Source organism: Puntigrus tetrazona, chromosome 1, assembly GCF_018831695.1.
Source record: "Puntigrus tetrazona isolate hp1 chromosome 1, ASM1883169v1, whole genome shotgun sequence".
NCBI classification, from domain to species: domain Eukaryota; kingdom Metazoa; phylum Chordata; class Actinopteri; order Cypriniformes; family Cyprinidae; genus Puntigrus; species Puntigrus tetrazona.
The window spans coordinates 300,355-325,834 of NC_056699.1; the positions used below are offsets into that span (position 1 = coordinate 300,355).

General features: G+C 37.6%; 1 protein-coding gene across 1 annotated transcript in view; it reads right to left on the bottom strand.

Moving 5' to 3' along the window:
- Positions 1–25,480, bottom strand: part of gli3 (GLI family zinc finger 3) — a 150,881-nt gene that overhangs the window by 89,632 nt on the left and 35,769 nt on the right. The gene's annotated exons all lie outside the window — the stretch shown is intronic.

Consider the following 25,480-nt stretch of genomic DNA (forward strand, 5'->3'; position numbering starts at 1 on the left):
TTACCTGCCTGCCTGTCTGCAGCAGTGTTCTTTGTTCCATTGTGTAAGATTAAAAACTATTAAGATTATCTTCTCCTCGAGTACTCCTTCCCTGAACTACCGTGACAGAAGTTTGGACCGTAAAAAACGTTATTATAGTGACGTGTTTCACTGTTTTTGTTTTTTTGCTTTCCCCGATAAATTACCCTAATTTCCTCATCCTCCTGCTGGAGGAACGCTGTCTCGAGGGCTACACGGAGGAGTTTGTCGCCCTCGCCAGCAACCCGCGTTACCCGGACAGCTTCCTGTGCTCGATCCACTTTCAGTGACATCAGCCCCACTCCAGATCCAGAGCCCAGCCCGCCACAGCCAGTGCCCACTGTTGACAGAGAAGCGTAGTTACCCGCGACCATCGAGCCATCGCCAGAAGGAGTGACAGAGCTGTGGATTGCCATGCAACCCGAGCTGTCATCGTCAGACCAGGTCCTTGATCCGGCAAGAGCGCACGGCACGGTGGAGAATGTCGACTACAGTGAAAGCACGGAGTGGAGCTCCGCCCACTGCACCACAGCTGAGGGTGGGCTGATTATACGTCTGGGGCTGCTGGATCTACATAAACAGCTGGATGACTGTGATCAAGTTAGACCTGGCACCTCTCCTTTGTCTTGAGTTCCTGGTTCCATCCAGCTGTCCAGAATGCCTGCTGGTCCCGTCCAGTCGTCCTGAGTCCCTACCTCAAAAGCACCTGCCAGAGTCTGCTCCCCAAGCGCGCCCTTCAGTGATCAGACACAAAGATTTCCCACCCTATCCAGCCTCTGTCGAAGTCTCCTAGCAGCCATTACGCTTACCCTCAGCTCACCATGTGGTGTTGGAGTTCGCCACGTGTCTGCCAGTCACCATCAACGTTGTGGGTGGAGGATCCCTCACTCACCTTGTCGTCCAGCCTCTGAGTCCTAGACTCCACATCAGCCTGTAGACCCCTTGGCTCCCACTTGGCTCCTAGTTCCCTCCCCTCCACGGTGGCCCATCAGTCCACAAGCTCAGCCAGGCTCCATCGTCCCTCTGGCTCCGCTTGGGCTGTCGTTGACCATCCATCACCTCGGGATTCCTCTCCTCTGGCTTCACCTCGTCCCTTCATCCCTCTGGCTCTGTAAGGCTCCTCCATCCCCCCGGCTGCACCTCAGTCCTCTGTTGCTCTGGCTCCACAACGTCCTTCTGGTTCTCCGTCTCCGCATCGGTTGCTGGTGCCTTCTGCGTCGCCTAGGTCCTCCTGTTCCTCAGTGTCACCCTGGCTCTGCGGCCATTCCTCCTCCATGGCTCCTCCCTCCGTCGGCTCCTCCGTGAGTCGTAAGGGCTGTGCTCTGGATCCTACGGATCTCCTCCTGCTCTGGACCCCTCCTATTTCTTCCCTGGCTTCTTACTCCATCTTTTCTGCCCTGGACTCTGTTTGTCTCCATTGGCCAACCCCCTCCTGGGCGCCAGTCCTCCACAAGAACTTCCTCCCAAGTTCCCATTTTCCCGTTTTTGGAGCGAGGACACACCTTATTACTAAATGCTATTTTCAATTAGTATAAATAAAATTCAGTGTAAATGGCGTGCAATGCTAAAAAAATGTTATATTTTCACTTGGTGTATGTAAATACCATATCACTAAAAATGCTGCTATTTTCACTTAGTTTAAATGTAATCAAATGTTATTTGCACTTACTGGCAATACCAATACTACTTAAATTGTTATTGTGGCCTGATATTTAGCCACTGAGCCACTTAGCATTACAGTATAATTGAGAGCTAATTTTGTCTAATTAATATTAGTCAAAATATAATTGAACTTAAAACAATCTTCACATAAATCCATCAGGATAAATATAGTATTTAAGTATGAAGTAAAAGTATACTTCAAGTTTATTTTATTAAGTACACTTAAGTAAAGTTCAAGTATAATTTACTTAGAAAGTATACAAATATCAGTGTACTACTAATATACAAGTGTTATTATTATTCCAATGTATACCTTTAAGTATAACAGTAGTAAGCTTTGAGAACACAACTACATCTATGTTTAGTTTCTACTGCAACTATACTAAAAGTAAACTTAATAGGTATACTGATAGTTTACTAATTAAATACTTATAGACTTTTAAGTGGACTTGTTAAACATGTCACTGTTTAAGTAACCGTTTGTATATTCATTTGTATTATGCTATCTGTATATCTCCATTATGCTATCTGTACATGTAAAACAACAAAAGAATGAACATAATATATTTTAAACAAAAACATTTTATTCTAGCTTGATGCATTCTGCATTATTTTTTTATAAACACTTGCATGTGGGTACATTTCATAAAAAATTATTACAACTTTAAACAAAACCTGAGAAAAAAACTAGAAAAATTTGATTCAGAATGATAATCAGAATGTAGATCAAATGAAATCAAACAAACAGAAAAACAACCACAAATACACAGAAACACTCATAGGTAGACTGACCTACAGACAGAGGCAATAAATATGGAACAAGTCTGCTCACGCTAAGTCTTTGGGTAGTGAGGGAAGTAGTGTTAGTGCTAACATGTGCTTTAGGGAGCTCTTTATGGGTTTTGTGTGCAAAGCCTCCTGGGCTTGGCCTCTTCCAGGCAAAAGTGCAGGTCCACAGTTTCACACAAGAGCAATGGAGTGTCTCTGTGTCTGTGCTTGCCACATTCTGTGAAATAAAACAGGCCAACATTCAACATCACAGCAGCAGTCAGGCAAGGATTTCCCACAAGCTTGCTTCCTTTCTCTCTTTTTTTCAAAGACACAGAATTCCATTGAGAGGGCAGCTGAGTCTTTTCCCTGCATTCCAAACTGCCCATTAAATGGCCTCATGGGTAGTATCAACGCCCACAAGCTATCCACCTTCTCTCTTTCTCCTTCCTTCTCTCCTTCCCTCTTCCAGTCTTTAACACTGTTCCCGCCTCTCCTCTACTCACACACAAAAAGAGATGTACTTTCTCTTTTTCTCTGTCTACAAGTAATTTGTTTTGGTGGGCAAATTTGGACTTGCAGCCCACAGAGACAGAGTCTCCAGTGGTCAAAAATGGGGCAGAGATAAGCAAGTTTACAGGGCTTTACAGGGTTTAGTGCTTGATCTTTGCTTAAGACACACAACCCATTATCTGACCCTATCTAGGACCTCTCAGCCTAGATAAAGGGTATTAAGCAACCTATAATTCAGTGCTCTGGGAAAGCACACGCCATACACTTTCACTGCTAAGTAACATCACTTAATGCTTTATAATCTCAAGGAGTTCAGTTCACAACTGCAGCTGTAGGGGTCAATAAGGTCACAAATTAAGGTCCTTTAGTGACTATAATAGTGACAATAATGGAATTTTTTCTCACTGTCATGTCATTTCAAAATCAATTAATTTCTTTCAGTGGAACATAAAAGTTAATTCGTTTAGACTAATGTGGGAAAAAAATAACTAAAAGTAATCCATGCGTCATGTGTACTACATAAAATTTTTTCTAAAGCTTTAATATTCCTTAAAAATATTTTTCCTACATGGCTTTTGACAAAATTACTTTGTAAACTAAACACAAATATTCTGTATACAAAATAATTTGCTATGACATGAAAATGTCTATAAAAAGAATTGTTATTTGAAAAAAAAAAGATTTTTCAGACTTCTGCATGAAAGCACTTTTTAAAAAAAACTAACTTTTAGATCAGACATCCTCCAATAACAAACAACGGTCTGGTTTCAGACCCTGGCTTGATTCCAAACAGACTGCAAGACACAACAACCGAAGCACTATTCAGGAAAGAATTTAACCCCCATACAGTATCTCTTTCTGCTCATATGTCTTTCTGCTATACATAGTTATCTTACCTTTTAAGTGTGTGTATATAGAGACTGGAACTTTGATTATCCCTGTACTAGGTCATACAATATGATATGATTTGCAAAGTAAAAAAATCAGGGAGTGCTGGTGTAACAGACTGTTTTCTGTTATGCAAGAACAGGTGTCAGTTATTAAACTTCAACAGTTTGGAGTAGTTCATCAGATTGCTGGTGCTGTTGAGTGCTGCTGTAGCTGCTTCAAAATCTTTCTAAAACTGGCACCAACATCTCATATTGCTGGAGCAAAAGTTAATATTTTGCCCAGCATGCTGTGCTGCAGCTATGAAAGAAAATAAAATAAAACTGTGTGGATTAAAGATTGTATTCCATGTATCACCATGGAATACACTTCTCAAACAGTCAATACAGAGAGCATTCAAGGTTCCTTGGTCCATGAAAATGACAGCCTCAGTTATAAGTCTTTAATCCCATACTGCATAGCCAGTGATCTTATTGAATGAATAATAGCACTTATGCAGTTAAAGCAGGATTAATAGGCCTGCTCCCATAAAACCACAATATTAACATAAAGGGATTTAAGTATCATCCTGTTACTGTCCTCAGACAGACACACACACACATGGATTTGAAACAGGATACTGTGTTATGCGTGTATCGAAGTAAGGGAATGAACAGTCCTCATAAAAACAACTTAAATAAATTTCAAATGTAATATAAAATTGTACTTTTTACATTAAATTAATTTTACAAGCTTATAAGTAAAAAGCTTATTTTAATTTTCTCAGTCTGCATTTTACAATGGCTATAACTCAATAGCGCCACAAGTGCCACTCCACACCAGTCAATATCCTCATTAACAGAGGTTTACCCTAATTAAAATATACTTTTTACAGTCCCAAACTGCTCCTAATCTTTCTGCAAACAATCAGTGGCAGAGGGTTATTGATTTAATAGACAGTATCAGTATCATGTCTCTCAATCTCTCTCTCCTTCCATCTGTCTTCATTTACTTCATTTCATGTCATATTTTTATTTTCTCATCCAGTGCCACTCTTACCGTCACAACTCTCATTTGATTAACCCAAACCTTGCTTAATCAAGGTATGCAAAAACAATACAAATATTAGTTCATTCACTCACATTAGAGTATGCTTCTGGTTTACACACAAGACATTCTTAACAGAGCAACAAATCGATGAGCCAGTATACTAAAAAATCCACACCGTACTGTTTTTTTTTTTTTTTCAAAGGTAATTTCCCACCTTAGTGGTTGTGGAATTGTTATTACTTTTTGTTTAACTTTTAATTCTTAAGAATAAAAATTATTTAGTTTGTGTAATGCCAATAATATAATTTACATTATATAATGTGCAATATCCTATAGGTTCTTAACTGGAATTAGTTTGAAAAACCCGGGAGATGAAATAAAAAAAAGTTAAGAAAAGTTCCCTTTCCAGATCATACTGCTCAAACCCGAAGACTCAAGATGAACTAATCAATTCTCTTTCTGGCTCATACTGCTTAAACTCGAGATGAACTAATAAACATATCATATATATTGTGCACGAAAGTACATTTATGCCATGAAACCAGGTAATTTTTGTTACTGGACAGAGCCATTGATAACTTCCCAATTAAACCACGCCAGTTTAGCGCATACTGCACTCATGTGAATCATCACAATAGAAATAAAAGACGCCAAAATTCAATCATGAACATAAGAGCTTCTAATACTTTATTATATTTATATCATTATAATTGTTATTAGCACTATAAACAGTTCAAAATCCTTGTTTATTTATTTAAATGTGTTAGCCTTTGTAAAATATCAGACTCATACGGGACAATTATGTATTTTAAGGGACAATGGCAACCCATAGCCTTTTTGATGACTTCAGTTTGAAGGCTTGGGCATGAGCATGACATCGTTTAATCACACCCTTTCAACTGTCAGTGTTCATTTCTGAATAAAACCCATACTTTATTACTTAAAATCATTTTGTGATATGAAAAAAATAAGGCCACACCCTCTGTTCTCCTCATTCAGTATTTTGTTTCTGAAGTACGTCACAATACGGAAGTAAAAACGGTTCATGCTGACTTTAAGGGCCCTTTTCATCAATAGATCAATCTAAAAAGCAGACTTTAACATAAGCAAAAGTCTCCATTAACTCTTAGCTTAATATCACTGAAGAAATAACTTAGATATTCAAGTACTCATTTGTGGTTTTTCCTTCCTAGGGGACAATTAAATGGGGATAGATCTCTAGCAATTTCATTTAGGCAGCTTCCTCGTGAACGGATTTCCGTTTGAGCCACATTACAGAGTTCAAAAGTTTCCTGCCGACTTTTAGATGAAGGTGAGTGTGCTATTGCACTCTGGGCTCAGTGAGGCTCTGATGTTGAGATTACACATGTCAGAAGGCAGATGAGAAGGATTTCCATGGCCCTGACCATCAACCCTTTTCTTTTATTTCCTCTTTTATTTTCTCAGCATTTTTTTATTCCTTTTACATTTTTGGCTCCACCATTGCTCCACAGATTCACCGGTCTATTCACCCTGACACAAAAACAGCAAGCTTGTTCTCTGTGGACTGGGGGGAAAGCAAGCTACAGCAGAAAAAAAGCGAGGAAAGAGAAGGAGAGAGAGGAAAAATGACTGTGCTCCCTCTCTCTCTCTCTGTAGTGATTGAATTTCTTAACATCTTTTCAAAAATCGCTTAAATGCCTGGAGGCGAGAGGAAGAAACAAGCTAATGGTGGATGGGGAGCACTGAACAAATTTCAGAGCCCTTTCCTGCTTGCGTTTGAGGTTTGAAAGCGAGCGCCCTGCCTTTCAAGTTTCAAAGTCCTCCCTTCTCCCGTGGTGTCACTGAAGGATTTGAAAAGAAGGTAATTGTGCTCACTGCCGCCCTGATCAGAGGCACACGGCCCAGGCTCTAGTATTTCACCAGCTCTCAGTACCACAGGAATAGACTCAGCAGCTCAGCTTCAACTTTCTTTTCCTGGCTCTCTCTCTCTCCCCTGTTCTTTTGTGTGTCTCTTGATCTCTGTCTCTCACTTTTATCCACTCACTTTCCCTGAGTCTTGATCTAGGCTTCTCTCTCTACCAACTGGATTTCCCTCTTTCGTCCCCAATGTACATGGTTTTCCTCTGACAATCTCTCTGTTCTTTATTGTCCACCTCTACTCAAAATGTGAGTAGTTAGAGGTGAAATGTATACTTTCTGCATATTACAATTTACAGTGGCACTTTCAAAATATTGCTGTTTATGTGTAAGAACCAAATTCATTAACTGAATTCATCAAAATTAGCCGATTTGCTAAAATGAATCAGATTTTCTGAGTGTATCTGAGAGAAATGTGTTCTCCAGAAGAATGTGTTTGATTATTGCCTCATATCTCTCATTAAATACTATTATTCTTTTTCAGTTTTTCAACCTTATTTAGTGTGTAAGGTTGCTGTTTGAGAATAAAAATGTTCTGTCTGTCTCTCTACAAAGCCCAAGCTCCATTCTACAAAGAGATATTTTTTTAAGTAAGGTACAGAGGGTGAGGCCTGGTTGAACAGAAAAAATTAAGAAGAGCTGATTTAGTAATTTATAGTGTTGTCACTATATGGCAGAGAGATTTGGTTCCTTTTAAAGAACTTTTCTCAGTGAAATGTGCCATGAAAACCAACACATTTTATTTACTGTGTTTTGAGTAATATTGTTATTAAAAACAAGCTTAAACTTGTGGTTAAGTTACCACCAGTTTAATTAGGGGACAGAAATGCTGTATGGCAACTTATGTGCTTTTTTCTGTCTTTTGACTATCTAATCTTGTGACTAGTGAGGGATGCTTCTGTCTGCGGGATGGGAGCCTCTAAAGTTGAGGGCTACTCTAAGGGCGAGTCCAAAAGCAGAACCATCTTCCTCTTTTCCTCTAGCTCTCTGCCCTTCTTCGACGTATGCCAATCATTTTTCACCCCTCTCAAAGTTGAACTGGCTCTCCCACTGCTGAGCGGTCAGCTCATGCCAGTCAAAATGCAGCAGGGTAGCACAGAGGCCACTCACGTCAAAGTTGCACAATGTTGCACATTGTTTCCGGCGAGGGTGAGGGCTTTGTTGAGGGAGAAAAAATAGAGAAAGCAAAAGGTTAAGACTGAACCTCCACCTGCAGATATTTTGAAGGGTTTTTTTTGTCGACAGTTGAGTTGAGGTTAGTGTAGCTGGGGAACCTTTTTTGTGGTGGTGGTGGTATAGCTGATGTGCAGGGAGTTACAGTGGAAAAATAGAGGAGCTTGTGGTAAACAACAAAACGTTTCTTCAAAGCTTCCTCCTTCTGTGAAGTAATCCCTCTTTCTTTTTCTCTCCTATTTATTGCTTTCTCTTGCAAATGAACTTGCAGGAGAAGCTGCAATTAACAATGTGAAAAGGATGCAGATATTCCTGTTTTTGGCACATGCATAATAACACAACCTCTCCAAAAGGCTTACCTGATTCGTCAGCCTGGCACTTGTGCTAAAGACAACAGAATTGTTTGTGAAAATACCCAGAGAAAGTGAGACTGGCAACAAAACAGAGAAAAAATCTAACTTTGCTGTAAGAGAAGAGCAAGAGGATTACTACAAGTGTGTGGGATATTCCTCCTTGTTGGCTCCCCATGCAGTAGGCAGGAAAAAGGTTCTCAACAACTTATCCTTTAACCCTTACTAGTAGAGGTTTAATACCAAACCAACATCCTTAAAGATGGCTTCACCTTCCCATTGTGGAGGCCAATAGGCTATGACATACGAAAATTATACAATACAGTTTAAAATAAAATATCTAATTTAATTAAATTTTCTACCAAATTATTTTGTACAACGCAATCTCTATATAATTTAGAGTTTTACTGTTTCAACAGTTTTGGGTCTGTTTCTTCTTTCCAGTAAGGATGGATTAGATTAATCAAAATTGACTGTCAATACATTTATAACACAAAACAATACTGTAGTTTTAAATAATCAGTCTCACAATATTACTGTTTTTAATCCATATATGAATATGATTAATTAAATTAATACATTGAGTAAATTGCATTAGCAACATGATGGTACTAACTTGCTATAATACATTAAATTCATAAACGTTCATAAAGCTATGACAATGAATGGTTATAAAGATGGCAGATGATTGTAATACTTTTTAAAAGTATTTATTTATGTATTTTTGACAGGTAATGATCTTAATTTTGTAAACAGCTCCAGAAAAACCATAGCATGGTATAAAAAACAAAATATAAACTCCAGAATGGCTACACTCTTTGTAAATATAGCCTAAGCACTGCCCATGGAAAGATCAGATTATATCTTCCAATGAAAATCATAGAATGTTTTATGTTGAGCCACATAATTCAGGTTATGAGTAAAAACAGAAATGGAAATGCATCAGGAATTTAAACTGTAAGATCAGAGGAAATTATTTTAAGATTCTATGATGCAGAATGCTTCATATTTAAAACAAATTTCCCTCAGAGATGCAGTGCCGAAACATAGCAGTGAGAATAAAGGATGTCATTGTGTCTGTCAACTTCTGATAAGCATCTTTGCCAAATCGACAGCTTCCACAGATCTCAATTTGATTGTGCACATGTACGCATTGAATCCCAGAGTATCATGTAGCACATTTTGCCGCTAGGCCTCTATGGAGACCTGGGAATGCTGGAAGTCCCTGAATCCCTTCCCAGAAGTAGTGGGAAACTGGGATACACTGAATCAAAGTCAAGGTCTCTTCGTTTTTTCCGTGTTCACCTCAAATCAGCATCACAGAGAAGCTTGAAATCACCCCAGGATCCTTGTCTCTCTCCTCCCCCTGGTCTTCTGGTTGCAGCACTAGCATTCTGAGAGGCCAGTCTCAATACTCAGACATGTTCAAGAGCACATGATTGTGCTGAAGAAAGCATGTGCCAGCTGCAGAGCTAGGAGTGCTATCAGAGGGGGGACAATGGTGCATTTGGGCTATTCAGAGTGTGTCTTTTCTCTGAAGCCACTGATGCAGTGCCCATACTCACATCAAACTCTGTTAAAGCATTTGACTTGCCATTCTGACACCTTGATCAGAGGACATAATGGAATATGATTGATGCTAGCAGGTATGGACCAAAACCAGGTAAGGTGCTGAAAGCAGGAAATGGACACACTTTTTTCTGAGAAGTGAATGAAAACCAAAATGTCAAACGAAACAAGATCATGACACCTTTGGTTTACTATTGACAAAATGGCTTTTTGAAATCACCACATTTACATTTTAATATTTAGAATATGTAAAATCTTGTCTTCCAAATGATAGAAAGATAGGAACAAAGAAAAGAGAATTTTAGGAGGAAAAATTATTCTCTGAAATTATTGTGATACATAAATAAAACAAAATGCCTAAACAATAGTAAGTCTCCTTATGCAGAGCAAAAAAAAAACAACAACAGCTGTGCAATACAAAAAGCTTTTGTTATGCAAACAATATGTAATTAATCGTGTTTTAAACATTAAAACAACTTTAAATTAAATTCACTCTATTAAGAATATACAAACATACCTTTTATTCAAAATAAATAAATACATACAATTCCTTTAGACAAAAACTCTCAAAAGTTTAAAAAATTAGATGTGACAGTAGTAATTTTACAGAAACTAAATCCTGAAACAATGTTTGCTCTGGTTTCTGGAGGGATCGCCATTGCTGGCTGAGATGTTGGTCTGCTTTGGGTGGACTGAAGCTAATGACCTGTGCATATGCCAGCTTTCTGCTTTGCCTGACTGTTAGAATATCCCTCCACTCACTCAGCAAACAGATCAGGGCCAAGCCTGAGGCTCTTAGATTATGGACAACTGGCCAAAAATCAGCCAGACTTTACACTCGGCCCAGACCACATACTTTTCACAAGGCTTCAAAAACTGTAAAAGGGTCAAGAAAACATCTTCATATATATTCTATACATTAAGTTGTAAATGTAGCTGAATCTTGTATTATGATTGTAGCTATAATTCCTCTGTAGCTGTTTTGCTCTACATTTCAGGATTGTGGATAAATGCATACGAGTTAGTGAGACTGGGACGGCTCAGGCTTTATTAAGACAGTTAACAGGAGTAAGATAATTAGACAGTTCAAAGGCACCTGCCTGCTGTCCCACAGGGGCTGGAATTCTCTGGCCTCTTCCCCTCCCCTCACATTTAAAAGCATGTTAACTCCTATCAGAGGCTAGCAGGCTAATTTAACTTCTGACATTTGATATCTGAGGAATGAGAAGGATCAGCCGTTTATCCGGAACGGGATTACCCTTCCATCCACCCCCATTCCTCGCTGCTCCTCGCTCTCTTCTGTCCCCCATCCTGATGAGAAAGCTGCTCTCAGTCAGGCCAAATTCATTAATTTGCTTGCCGCTAAGCACTTTATCAATGATGGTGAAATGCTGTTGTATAAAGTGGAACAGTGTTCCCTATGCTAGTGACTGAGAGGCAGAGATTTTTTAGGCCTTACAGGATGACTCGTGAATAACATGTGAATAACATCACATAAGTTAACCATCCTATTAACTTCATAAATAATGTGATAATATAAACAAATTATCCAAAAAAAATTTACACACACAAAGATAAAAAAGGTTTAAATAAAAATAAGATAGCAGACCACTAACTAATGTTGTTTCAAGTTCAACCCTTTTAAATTGTTACAAGTATTGTTACATTTTTAAAATATGAGCTTAAATCTCATGAGGTACTTTTAATAAATGTGCCAAACGGGTTCAGATGATATAAAAAGCTTGGGAATACCTTTATTCTGCTGGATAGCAACCATTGGGAACTTTAGTAAAACTTAAAAGTTTAATAATTTGAACAAGCTAAATTCAGGGAAAAAGTGCACATTATAGAAAGACATGTTCATGATGGACCAAGCCGGAAGACACAGATAAAGAGAAGAAAATGGAAACTGCTTGATTAGTAAAGGTATTTGAAAGTGTTGTGCTCCTCTGATGAATGTCTGAGCTTTGGTGAGAAAGAAAATAACTTTAAGTGAAACAGTGTAACAGCTGTTGATGTTTAAAGTTTCTCAGCTGCCCCATTCAGACATAAGGCCCCTTTTACAAGCCACCATGACAATCAGAATTCCAACCTACAAGCCAAATCTCGTAAAAATAACAATACAATCAGGATTCCAAACCTCATGTTTGAAACCATTAAATAACATAATATTTCCTTAACAAAAAAGGCAGAGCATAACACAGAATTGCTCTGTTCAACTAGCAACACGTGTTTAATAAAGTCATCTTGTATTGTTCACAATAAAATAATAAATAATATATTAAGGAAATATACCAATTTTGAATTTATGTATTTTAGTTTAAGCTGATTTTAATAAATATGTGAAACATATTAAATCACTACATTCTTTACGATTCCCATCCCAATTAGAAGTACATATAAATATTTGTGTTTGATGTTAAGTGTTTACCCTGTTTTGATCAGGTAAAGATACATTTGACCCTTTGCAAAGCCTTTTGGTTAATATTTCTGACTCAGACAAGCTTTACAGAATGTCACACTGGAATAATGATAAAATAAGGGATATGTAAAACAAGCTCAATAAGTCAGCCTTATCATGCTCAGATATTCAACCCAAAGCCAGATCATTAGTTCAAGTTCCTCTACATCCTCCCTCTTAATGTAATGAGATACACTCCTGAGCATTACAGACATCACTAAATCTATCTTTCTATCTCTAAAGACACAGCATTAAACTCTCCTAAATCTGCACCCTATGATGTTTTCTCACTGCTTTTATCTATCTTTCTTCTCTCTGTTAAAAAAGGATGTGCTTCTCTTTCAATGTACTGAATGCTGATCTGTGATAAAGACTGAGACCTTGTGTCTTTATATGAGGAAATTATATTTTAGTGAATGTCTAGAATCAAGACTATAGATGCCACTGTTTTAAATCCTACACAGAGCACATGCAGGGCTTTTCAGAGATACTAAATATTTAGATGTTTCACCATGATCCTACCATCTCCTTGGTCTTACAAGCACCTGATTTTATTTTAGTGACACTCTTATGAAAATATGCAAATATTTTGTAATTATCATTTAAATCTGTATAATTATTAAATTGTGTGTCATAAATAAACATCTCAGGAAAACTCCAAAAAAGGCTGCATTTTGGGACTCACAATAAATGGATAGGAAAATAACTTTTATTTCAATACTTTATAAAATATTATATGTTATTATCAATTTTGTCAATTATAATTTATATTATAAAGTATATAATTTATATACTTCTTTTTTCATTATATGTTGCCCCATTTTACACACATTTTGCAGAATGAAAAATGTTATGTCAAATTATTCTGTTATAATAATTGAGAATCATCTTTAGACAAAGTTCAAAAAAAATCCTGAAAACTAAAAATGTATTTGTTATTTACTTTGGTTTTCATTTATATCTTTTTTTAAACCTGAGTTCCGGTGTCCTATACTGAGGACTTTACTTTTTTAATGCTCTGCACCATGGAATGACGGGTCTCAGGAGGATATTATACAATCTGTATCATGTGCCTGTTTTTATTTATTGTTTTATTATTGAGTCAATGACAGTGTAACATGAAGAAATGGCACAAATCACACAGGAAAATATGTTACTGTTTTCACATCAAAGTCACAGTGGTATTTCATAAAGAGAAATGTTTCTTTAAAGCAAGGTTTCTCTCTACTTCTTTCCAGATCTTTCGTTCTCTCTTTGGGCCCATGCTGAGTGGAGGCAGAGCCAGAACCACACAAAGGTACCATTGATGAGGAAACAGGTATAAAACAGGCCAGTCTGCTCCTCTCATACATAGAAATCATGTGATTGCCAAATTATTCTCAGGGAAATGTGCATGTATGTGTGTGTCTTACTGAATTTTTAAATAAAAAGTTATTTGAAAACACATCACGTCATTTAATTTATCACTTATTTTCCTAAAGGATCACACATTCACATGTACAGTGAACAATCTAATTCACAAAACCTGAACTAATGTTGAAGCCATAGTCTTGCTTAATACACTACAACATAAAACTAAAAAAGTCTGAGGTCCTTTCAGTTTCTCTCTCCTCTCCTATGACTTCTTGCCTACAACAATAATACAAATTTGACTATTACATTTTAAAATTTTACAATATTACCTAATATTAGTAAAATGAAACTAAATTCATATTCTAAATTGAAATGGCCACCATTTGTTGTTGGTGTTGTGTTACACAAAAAATCTACAACAATAAAAAAATCTAAAACAATAAAAAGTAGTTCAATAGTAATAATAATAACAATAATAAGCTCCAGATGTAAATTTTCTATAAAGTAGTGCTACATTTGATTGCATAATAAAATGTTATTTCTATTATTTATCACATACCCAGCTCTTTCATATTTGTGTCAAAAATAAAAATGCAATCTACTCTGGAAACATTTAAGTTTGAGCTGAGAATAAACAATTGATTTGAGCAACTCTATGACCTACAGTGCCTTTGTACAGAATCACCTTGCATGAGTTAGCACCTGTGGCACTGATTGTTTGCACAATCAGGGCCTGCCCTGGTTCAAACTCTACGTTCTGTACAATGTAATCACTGACAGTCTGACTGCCTGTTAAAAAGATGTTTCTTTCAAACATCTACTCCCTCAAGCTCCATCAGCCATAGGTTCAGTAGGCTGCACACTCACTTCTTAGATAAATCGATCTCTTTTAAGGTTCTCGGTTAGCTAAATGAGCATTGGCATATCAGGGCTGGCTATTATGAAAGTCAAGCTCTTATCCAATGAAAACAACAAACAAATGGTCTGGCACTCCCTACCTCAGCTGGTGGAGAGAGGGGAGCTTCTTGACTGACAAGGATACAGCTCACCTTATAAACTCACTTCACTAACTGTCAATAATGACTGTGGTTTACACACACACACATTACATAAACCATGTCATGCAGAGACGAGATTGGGAGGGAGGACAGTGGATGGGAATAAACTTCTGTTTCTAATCAATCATCGAAAATCACTGTCATACTTTATGGTTCTTTGATACAGGCTCATGGTGAGAGGTACTACAGTGAGACAAGAAGTGATGGACAAAGCCACAACAGTAAAAACAGTGTGTGTGTGTTTACATGCTTAACTCTACTTTACTTGGCATAGTCAGAAAACCTTACCTTTGCACTTCTCTGATAACAGATATTTACCAATTAATATAAAAAAGACTCCACTGGTTATCTTTCTACGCACCTACTCATTTATCATCATTTATCAAGATTTCATAGATACATTTTTGGACTGTTTTTGGAACATCATATATAAAAAGTAACAATATCACTACAACAAGTATACTAAGAAGTTATTATGGCAGCACTTTATTTAAGAGTATGTATACTTCTCTGATACATACATTGTACACAAATATCTTGTACCTACAGGCAATTACCATGTAAATATCTTCATTATGTTCAGTAATGTGTCTTATTAGTTACCATATTGAGATACTATAAAGATGTGTCTGTTAAGTAAGCACTGCGTGTTTATAATGTATGTGTATAAATAAATAAATAATAACATTTTCAGATAAGAGTTATTGTACTCTATAAAATTACAGTCATACCTAAAACAAAAACTGTAATGTTACATATAGTGCTGTTAAATGATTAATCATGATGAATCACTTCCAATAAAATATTTTGTTGACATAATATATGTGTGTCTACTGTGTCTGTGTGTTTGTGTTTAATTTATATATTTAAAGAAAACATGTTACATTTGTATATTAAATTTAATTTATAGTATAATATAGTATAATATAAACTGTTCTAATATAAATATGTAAAAATGTAAATATTTTTAATATACTACATGTGTGTCTGTGTATATGCATAAATATACACTATACATACTCACATATTGTGCAAACAAAACTTTTTTATTTAATTTAATTATTTCTTTATTTCTTTACTACACTTGTACCATTATTGTTTGGCAAGTATTTACTATTACTAATGTGAAAACATGCTGAGGGAAAGCCTCTGGAACTGAAAATTAGATATGGTAATGCCTGTTTTTTTTACACATGCTATAAGTGGTGGACTAATCACAACAGACAGGATTATCTGAACAATCAACAATGTATATTACAAGAACACTATAGCATTTTGATGACCAAAACATAAGTTGGAACCTAAATTAACATAATAGGGGCACATAAGCAGTGCAGTGTTGATGTGCATGTGAATACACGACTTTCAGCAATTTTGCAAAGTAATATTTTGAGAGCAGAATTGAGTCATTTTTAAAGCAATCTATCCAACCAGATTGTGGAACAACTTCATGTTTTTGCCCTTCTGATTATCTGTTTGGTTTTAAATTAATTTCTATGCTCTTTATGTGTAATTACTCTATTGACAATTAACCTTTTCTTGCCGGCAAAATATTGCTAAAGTATTTTTTTCATTAGAAAAAATCAGATTAGACATTATGTTTAACACTGGTGTTTCACCAATGTTAAACAGATAAAAAAAATATGAGGCATTGGTTTTGCAACAGAAATTTACATTTCTGGGTATTTTTTAATGTTTCTATTCATATGAAAGAGAAAAGTCATTTATACCTAGGATGACTTGAGGGTGAGTAAATCATGGGATAGGCTTATTTTCATTTTTAGGTGCACTATGCTTTTAATGGGTTTTTTTTCTGACTGCAGGTAATATTTAACTTGTTAAATATTAACAATTGTAACACCTAGCTAGCAGAGGGAGCCCTCACCTGAATACTAGCTGTGCTCACTCCCTCTGCTTCTTCTCTGACTGTTTCCTGTTTGTGGACTTTATCACCAGAGGCCCTTCATGTGTTCGATGCAAAGTATTGCCAGTTATTCTGCTTTACCGACCTTTCTAGTTGATAAGCCTGTCTTCTGACTATTGTTTACTGGTTTCCCCCTCTACTTTGTGAAAGATCGGACTGCCTATTTTTTACTGAATTAACGTTTCTGATTGCTGCTTGTAATTTTAATATACAGCTGCATATGCATTCAACCTCATTACAGAATACTTTGCCACCATCCTTGTAATTATTGGTCGCTTTTTAATGTCCCGCCGTCTCGTCAAAGTCTGATCGAGGAGTTCAATAGAACCAGACCCGACCGACCAGCACCACGAACATGAGGATGACCACGTCGCGCTCCAGGAGTCGCTCCTAGAGGGGGGGTTCTGGAACACCTAGTCAGCATGGGGAGCCCTTGCCCGAGTACTAGTTGTCTAATACACTCCCTCTGCTTCTTCTCTGACTGTTTCCTGTTTGCAGGCTTTATAACCAGAGGCCTCCATGTTTTTGATGCGAAGTATTGCCAGTCTAGTTTGCCTGTTTCATGTTTCTTGGACCTGCCCTTTTTGTATTGTTTGCCTGGTGTGGACTGATATTCTGGATTCAACACATTGCCTGTCTTCTGATTATTGTTTACTGGATTTCCCCTGTACTTGGTGAAAGATCGGACTGCTTATTTGTTATTGACCACCCTCCTGTCTTATCGTTTCTAAATGTTGCTTGTAATTTAAATAAACAGCTGCATATGGATTCAACACCTCCTCCTTACAACCATAAATTTTGCAGTCTGTCCTCCAACCAATACGCCATATAGGTTTGTACAAATCCCTGAAAGACAACCCATCAGAGAGTATACTACAATTGCGTCCCTATTTGCATATTACTGTTTTGTACTATTTTATCTGCTTCATGTTTCGAGATTTGTGTAGCTCAGTTTGTAGAGTGATGCGTTATAAAATGAGACACATCATGCGATTCTACAAAGCATGTGCTTTTAAAATTTATATGCCTGTAATGAGGATGCTGATGATAGCTGCGAATCCATGTGCAGAAGTTTATTGGGATAATCCAACAGTAAGGCAGTCAGACTGGCAAAGAGTTTCAAGGGATTTCCAGATAGCAAAGATGATAAAACATGCAATGGGTCGTAACACAAACATTAATCCAATCAGGTTACCAGAATACAAGGGTGATCCGGAGAGACAATGGTCAAGATATGCAGGCAAGGTCATACGCAAGATAGCAGTCAGAATAAACATGGGAGATACGCTTAGTAAGGCAGTGAAACTGGCAATACTTCGCAATGAGTGTAAAATGTGCTCTGGCTTTATGCTGGGCAAACAGGAAATGAGAGCAGAAGGAGTGGAGATAAATCAGTACTCGGGCAAAGGCTCCCTCTGCCGCGTGGCTTTACAGGAGCTTGACGTGGACGTCCCTGTGGTTGTGGTGCTGGACGGTCGGGTCTAGCTCGATGAAATTCCTTGATGAGAGCAGGATCCAGTATGTCCTGGGCAGCTACCCGTGATCTCTCCTCTGGTCCGTAGCCGTCCCAGTCCACCAAATACTGGAGCTGACCCCCTCTCCTTCGCGAGTCCAGCAACTCATGTACCCGATACGCAAGGTTCCCATCAATATCAAAAGTCTTCATGGCCAGGGTCAGCTCCCGGGTGGCCCAGTTTCAGGAGGGAGACATGAAAGGATGGAGCAATACTCTCATAATAAGACATGAAAGGATGGAGCGATATGATAATTAGCAGGTACGTTACTTCATTAATCTTCTTAACAATCTTGAAAGGACCAACGTTCCTTAGACTGGGCTTCCTGCTGGGCAGCCGCAGCTTGAGGCCAGCGTAGACCAGACCCGTTGTCCAGGTAGGGAGGATGTGGCTGTTGTCTTTGATTAGCTTGGATCTCCTGATTCCTGACAGCTCGTTGAAAACGGACATGAGCACTGTCCCACACCCTCTCACTACGTCGAATCCACTCGTCTACAGCCAACAGTTGATGGTTCTCCAGACCACGGGAACATAGAAGGTTGATAGCCTAGGACACACTGGAATGGTGTTAATCCTGTAGATGAGTTTGTGAGGGAGTTCTGAGCGTATTCTGCCCAGGGTAAGAATTTGGATCAACGATGTTGTTTACGGCTGCAATACGATTGTAAGTAATATCCTATTTTCTGGTTTAGCCGCTCCACCTGGCTATTAGCTTGAGGATGTTAGCCAGACTTTAAATTGACATTGATATCCAGCTGTTTGCAGAAGGCTCTCCATACCTGCATGAATTGGGGGCCTCTGTAACTGACGATATCCTCCGGAATTCCATAAGATCGGAATGCGTGTTCAAATAATACAACAGCTGTCCCCACGGCAGTAGGAAGACCCTTCATCAGGGATGAGTCGGCATGCTTTGGAGAATCTATCAATAATGGCAAGAATGACAGTGAATTTGTTCGAAGCAGGGAGATCTGTAATGAAGTCTATAGACAGGTTAGACCAAGGACGTTAAGGGATTGGGAGTGGTTTGAGTAAGCCAGATGGTAGTTCCTAGGGGGTCTTAAACTGTGCACACACTTGACAGGACTTGACATAGGTTGTGACATCACGAGACATGGTGGTCCACCAGAATGAATTTCGGACTAAGTGGAGAGTTCTTGAAATACCTGGATGTCCAGCGATTGATCTCATACTTGGATGAATCCACAATGTAGAAAGTGATGTTCTCCTTATGGAACATGCTCACTTTTAGAGTAAGCGCCTGCGTTTGATGTGTAATGTGTAAATCCAATGAGATTGTCATTGATGGTCTTGATTTTGATAGAGGTTTATATTGATTTATAAACAGTAGAAACATAGTTGAAGATGCCTACGACGTTCGCGTTCTTCCATAAATAAACGTTGACTATTAACTGGCATTGGTTCATGGTAATCAGCATGGTTCAGTAGGTACATGAGTTTTATCTTGACTTGGTATACATTGACTTGACTTACATGCTGGTGCTTGACACTTGTGATTATCAATCCAGATTCACAAACTCAGTAAATGATGCGTCCTCGCCTTTGCAGGCCAGTTCTGTTTGCAAGACGGTGGTAAGACTGCTTTGAAACATTGCTTTCAGAACTACATCATTCCATCCACTCTGTGCTGCGAGGGTTCAGAACTCGATGGAAAACTCTGCTGCTGTGCTGCATGATGTCAATGAGTTGGCTCAAAATATCCTTGCCCCCCGCAGGATATTCGAATACTTCCTTGAGCTGTTGAAGAAAATAATCCACAGATATTCTGAAGCGTGAGTCAGACTCCCAAACTGCAGTGGCCCAGTCAATTGCCCTGTCAGCCTGTCAATTCATTCTAAAAACACATTTTCTCTCCTCACTATCAAACCTCTCTTGTTGGAAATCAATAATTCAATATAAATCATAATTTTGCACGATTTTTGTAATGGGTAGGTTTAGGGGTGGGGTTAGGTGTGGTCATTTGTGCAAAATACACCTAGTAAAACATACTTTAATCACAGTAAAATGAGTGTAAAAAGTCCACACACTGCATTTAAACAAAAAATGCATTTTGATTGGTAATGACAGTCATATGCCACAAAATGACGACAGACGCAACACGACACTGATATTATTTTTACCTTTACCTTACTTTTAAAACAAATATATAGGGCATAATAAGATACTTGCACAAATGACCAATAAAGTTGTTTTGTCTGAGGACAGGTTCGATTTTTTTCCCTTATAAATGTGCTGCTTATTAATAATTAGTAAGATAGTTGTTAACTTTAGGTATTGGGTAGGATTATAGATGGAGAATAAGATCATGTAGAATAAGGCATTAATATGTACTTAATTAGCACTAATAAATACCTAATATTCTAGTTATATGCATTCTCAATGCTACAATCTGCTACAAGCTTGCATTATGGATGTAACAAATTCCTCATGAATATTCCATTGATATCATCACTCTTCCACTTAGTTTCATCCAGAAACGATTCATGTTTTCAAAAGAATAAAAATCTCCAAATCACCATCAATACATGAATTGTCTACTACCATTTTTTTCCCACTTCACCATTTAAACCTGTAACATGTCCACCTGAAGCATTTATACTCACCTCTACTCTATCATCAGCTTTAATATCTTCAACACTGTAAAACTTTACTGTAAATTTACAGGCATTTTCTAACAGTATTATACTGTATTTTTATAAAACAGAAAAATTCTGCATATTTTGCAGATTGTCTGTAAATATACAGCAATTTTCTGTTTTCAAACCGCTAAATTTGTAATACAGAATCATACTGTAAATGCATTGCATTGTGGGCTTGATTGTCTTTCACGGTCAATTTAGATGTTGTGTGGTGTAATAACAGATGCTAGTATTAGCTTAAAACTTATTTTGACGCAGCAGAAAATGGACAACGCTGAGAAGACGGTGAAATCGCTGGCCATCTGAATAATCTAATTTCTTCTGATGTGAAATCCCGAGGGGGAAAAATCTCTGTTCTCACATATTTATTAAGTAATTTTGATTTTACACGTGATACAGAAACTTTTACCATGTCATTCTTGTAAATCCACTTAACCAAACTATCCAGATCTTTTAATGCTATAAAATATAAAATAGGTGATGACCAAATTTATAAATTCATCTAGGCGTTCGATTCAGCTTAAAATATTGGTTCATGCTAAATAAATAATTAAATAACAAATAATACAAAGTGATTCACAAAAAATCTCTTTCAATAGCACATAAAAAGGTAATTGTGCGACCCCATCCCTTACAAAAACCAAATGGCCATATCTCTTCATACAAAGTCATATGTATGGCCATTTTGAACAGCTTACTGACAGAAATGTGTGCAGGCTTTTATAATTGTCTATTCAGGAATGTGGATAATAATTGAGTTTTTGAGGGCAAGCCAACCAACGATAATGTTCGGAACATACTGGCAAGAGCTGAAAGTGACATCTGCCATGGTCATACAGTTGCTCCTTGCACACTTCAAAGAGAAAGTCTTAGCCTTCGATCAGATGTAAGTAGAGATTATTTACCATATCACATTAATTTGCAACAGGTTCTATTTTTTGGTTTTGTTAATAATGGTTGTTTTTTTGTTTTTAATTTCAGGAATTTGCAACTCCATCTGATGTCCAGCAATCTCTACACTTGCCAGAGAGTCCACGACTTAATTCTTGGTATGTAAACATCGAAGGACTTTGGGGAGAGCAGGGCACATGTGTGACATTATGCTGTCATTTGGAATGCACTTGGCAAAGTGAGTGATGTAATTTTCAATGTAATATCACACACTCGCCCTGGTCACACCACAGTCCTCACTAACAAGAAGATAAGGATGATCACTTTGATTTGGACTGTTTAGTAAGTGATACGCAATTCGTTACACCCCTAGTTCTGGGGGAATATGAAAAGGTTTGGTGAAAAACAAACCTTAATTTAATGTATTAATGAATTTAATAAAACTGCAGAGTTTTACATGTGACGTTTTTATCAATCTTGATTTCTCAGAAATTGTCTGCTTTTCCTGGATGAATCGAAGAGAACTGGCAAGCAAGCCCAGTAGACCAATAGCCAAGGTCATTATTTAATTAAATTAAATAAATGTAATGAAATTAAATTCTGTATTACATTACATTTCAGTTAGTTTTTTATCAACTCCTATCATATTCAAGCAGAAAACTTGAAATATCTATGTCAAGTAGAATTAATCAATGATACTTCAATGCAATTTTTATGCTGTTGAGTTTTCACTGGCATTATATGGATGTTACAAACAGGCAGGCAGAAAATGCTGGTGGCATCGGACTTATAAAACATTTTATAATCTTCAGCATATAGAATAATAAAAAATGTTCACTTCAGTGATATTGTGATTTTCAAGTTCTGCTGTAACTAACTCTAGCTGTACCTCCATTTCACCAGGATGAGTATTCCATTCATTAGGAAACTGCTAGTTATAAATGTAAATATATTACAGTATTAGAGTATTTTTAACAGTTGTACAGAACTATGTATGGAACACTAAATAATACTACATGGACCCCACAGTTCCTTTTTTAATTAATTATTTATTATTATTTTTAATTAAATTTTCAAGTCAGTCTCTAAGCAGACAGTGGTGGATGTTGATCATAAAAGGTCAAGTTGTTTGTGAAGGAGCACAGCCCAACTTTTTCTCTGGCCTTGCAGTACTGTTTTCCTCATTCTACAATTTCAACCTCCAGTATCAGGAAGAGGCAGCTTACAGCCTTGAGTTTGTTCACAATTCCATAGAATAGTTTGTACACAACTCCATAGAATATCATTATATGCATAAATATTAAGGTTTGCACTCATAGAAATTACTAAAATAGATCTGTTCATCCGAAGGGGGCGACCCTTTACTTACAGTATAGTTTATGTTGGAGTGAATTGTCTTACTAATCTTGCATTGACAGTATTTACAAAGAACTTCACAAATAATTTATATAATTGATTGTAGGTCTAAATGATATATATTGCATATATGAAGCTTCATAATGTAGTCATGTAAGCGTTGTGTTTACAGAGTTACAATTAAATGAATGTATGAAAGGAATAAATATGTGGAGTAAAACTTGAAATTTGGCAATCCTATTTCCAAAAATAAATACATTTAAAATACATAATGATGAATAAATGTTAAAATGTTGTTGAATATAACATATTTGGTTGGTTTTCCAATACCTTTTTTTTTGCATTATTTATCATCACACCATCCATGTTGTTCAACCCTAATTCATCATCTATGTGATTATCCCCAGACGACTTGCTTTATTGCAGAATACAGTTTGATAAAACAAAATGGAATGTTTTGTTTGGATGCATTTTTTTTTGGCTCAGTGATGTGGCATGACTTGATTTTTCAAAATATTTTTTGGCAAAGTTGCAATTTAAATGAGAACTTAAGGGAAAAATATGATTTTACAAAAGTAAAGCCCTTTAAAAACACATTTCTTGAGCACCTGCATTACTCAGCAACAGCCTTACCTTTACATTTTTCCCACTGTGTCAGGTAAACATCTTATGGTCAATGTCTCCACAATCAAAACAATGCTAATTATTAAGTATTAATGATTTATTGTCATTAAACAATGCAATTTTTTAACCTAAAAGCTGGGTTCAGTCTGTTGGGTCATTTAATTGGGCTGTCTTAATATTTTTACCTAGGTGCTGGGTATTTTTTCAGTAAGTAAGTTGCTGCATCATTTTTAATGGTGGGTTACTTTTACTACACAGCCACTGGGTTGAGTTTGTCTTCATTGGAACAACCCAACTACTTGCTTTCTGTCACAAATCCTATCCATGGACTTCCATCTGCTTGCCACCTTCCGTTATATTGACGCACACTACACAGACTATTACATGTCACTCCAAACTACAGTTCCCATGACCCATTGCACTGACTATACACACAGCTGCATCCAGTTAGACAGGCTTTATAGCCTTGGACTTCCTCTTTTGAATTTTTAAGTATTGTCTGTGCTTATTTCCTAGCGATAGCGACTTTATGGAGCCAGTCTGTGACTGAAATGGTGGACACACCAATTTGCAAAATGGTAATGACGGAGAATTTTGTTCTTAAAATCGTCATGTCTCAGCTGCTATTCCTGAGCCAAGTCAAATCACTACTGACCTTCACAAGTCAAGTCAAGTCAAGTCACAGTTGATCTTCATGAGTCAAGACCAGGTGACACAGCTGACAGTTCAGATTCTCTGAGTTTGAGTCTGACTTTGAGGTCAGTCCCTTGGTATCTCAGTCTGGTATCCAGTGTGAGGTGTCAGCATGCACAGCTGGTATCCTTAAACCTACTATTCCCCAGTCTGCACCATTCCCCATATGAGTGAATGCTTTATGGTGTGTATGGACTGCATACACTATCGAGGAAACTCCAGAGCCAGTGACGTCAGTGTACGTCAACATAGCAGGCAGATCAGGGAACCATTTTGATACAGGAAGCTTGGTGAGCCATTTTGGAGCAGGGAGCTCGGGAGGTAATATCGAAGCAGGAGACTTGGTGACCATTGCAGAGCAGGGTCTGTGGCCTTACCCCTCGGCCCTGTCCCGAATTTTCTTGGGGAGGCTAAGGTCCATAATTGTCTCAAAAGAGTCTGGGGGGAGCTCTTGTGGAGTGGGCACTGAAAGGAGCTCTTTTGAAGACTTAGGAGACAATGGAGAACTGGACAAGACCAACAGACATGTAGGAGACCCAGGAGATGACGGAGAGAACCAATGGAGACTTAGGAGTTAATGGGGAGCTGGAGGAAACCAGCAGAGATGAAGGAGACCCATAGGCCTGAAGTCGCATGTTGGAGTCGACATAGGAGCAAGCTAAAGGGCTGGCTCAGAGTGGTCAGCAGACTTGTGGGAGCCGCAGCTGGTAATCTGGTAAAAGGGAGGAGAGAATCGGGGAGGATAGGAGGGAGCAAGCTCATTGGATCGGCAAGAAGGTAATTAAGAGAGTCTTGAATTAAATCACGAAGAGGAAAACCAGACCAATACAACCTCTTAGCACGACATGAGACAGGACCAACTGAAACTTAACAAGAACCAAAATAGGGAAGATAACGAGGTGGAGACAGGTGAACACAGTTGTGACACTGTTGCACAAATACATGTTTTATAGTTTTATGTTATATAGCTCTATATATTTAAATTTATGATTTTACATCTATATATTTGAGTTTTAATGAATTTACATGTTCATTTTAATCATTTTAATGTGTGTATGTCTTTAAATGTTCATGAGT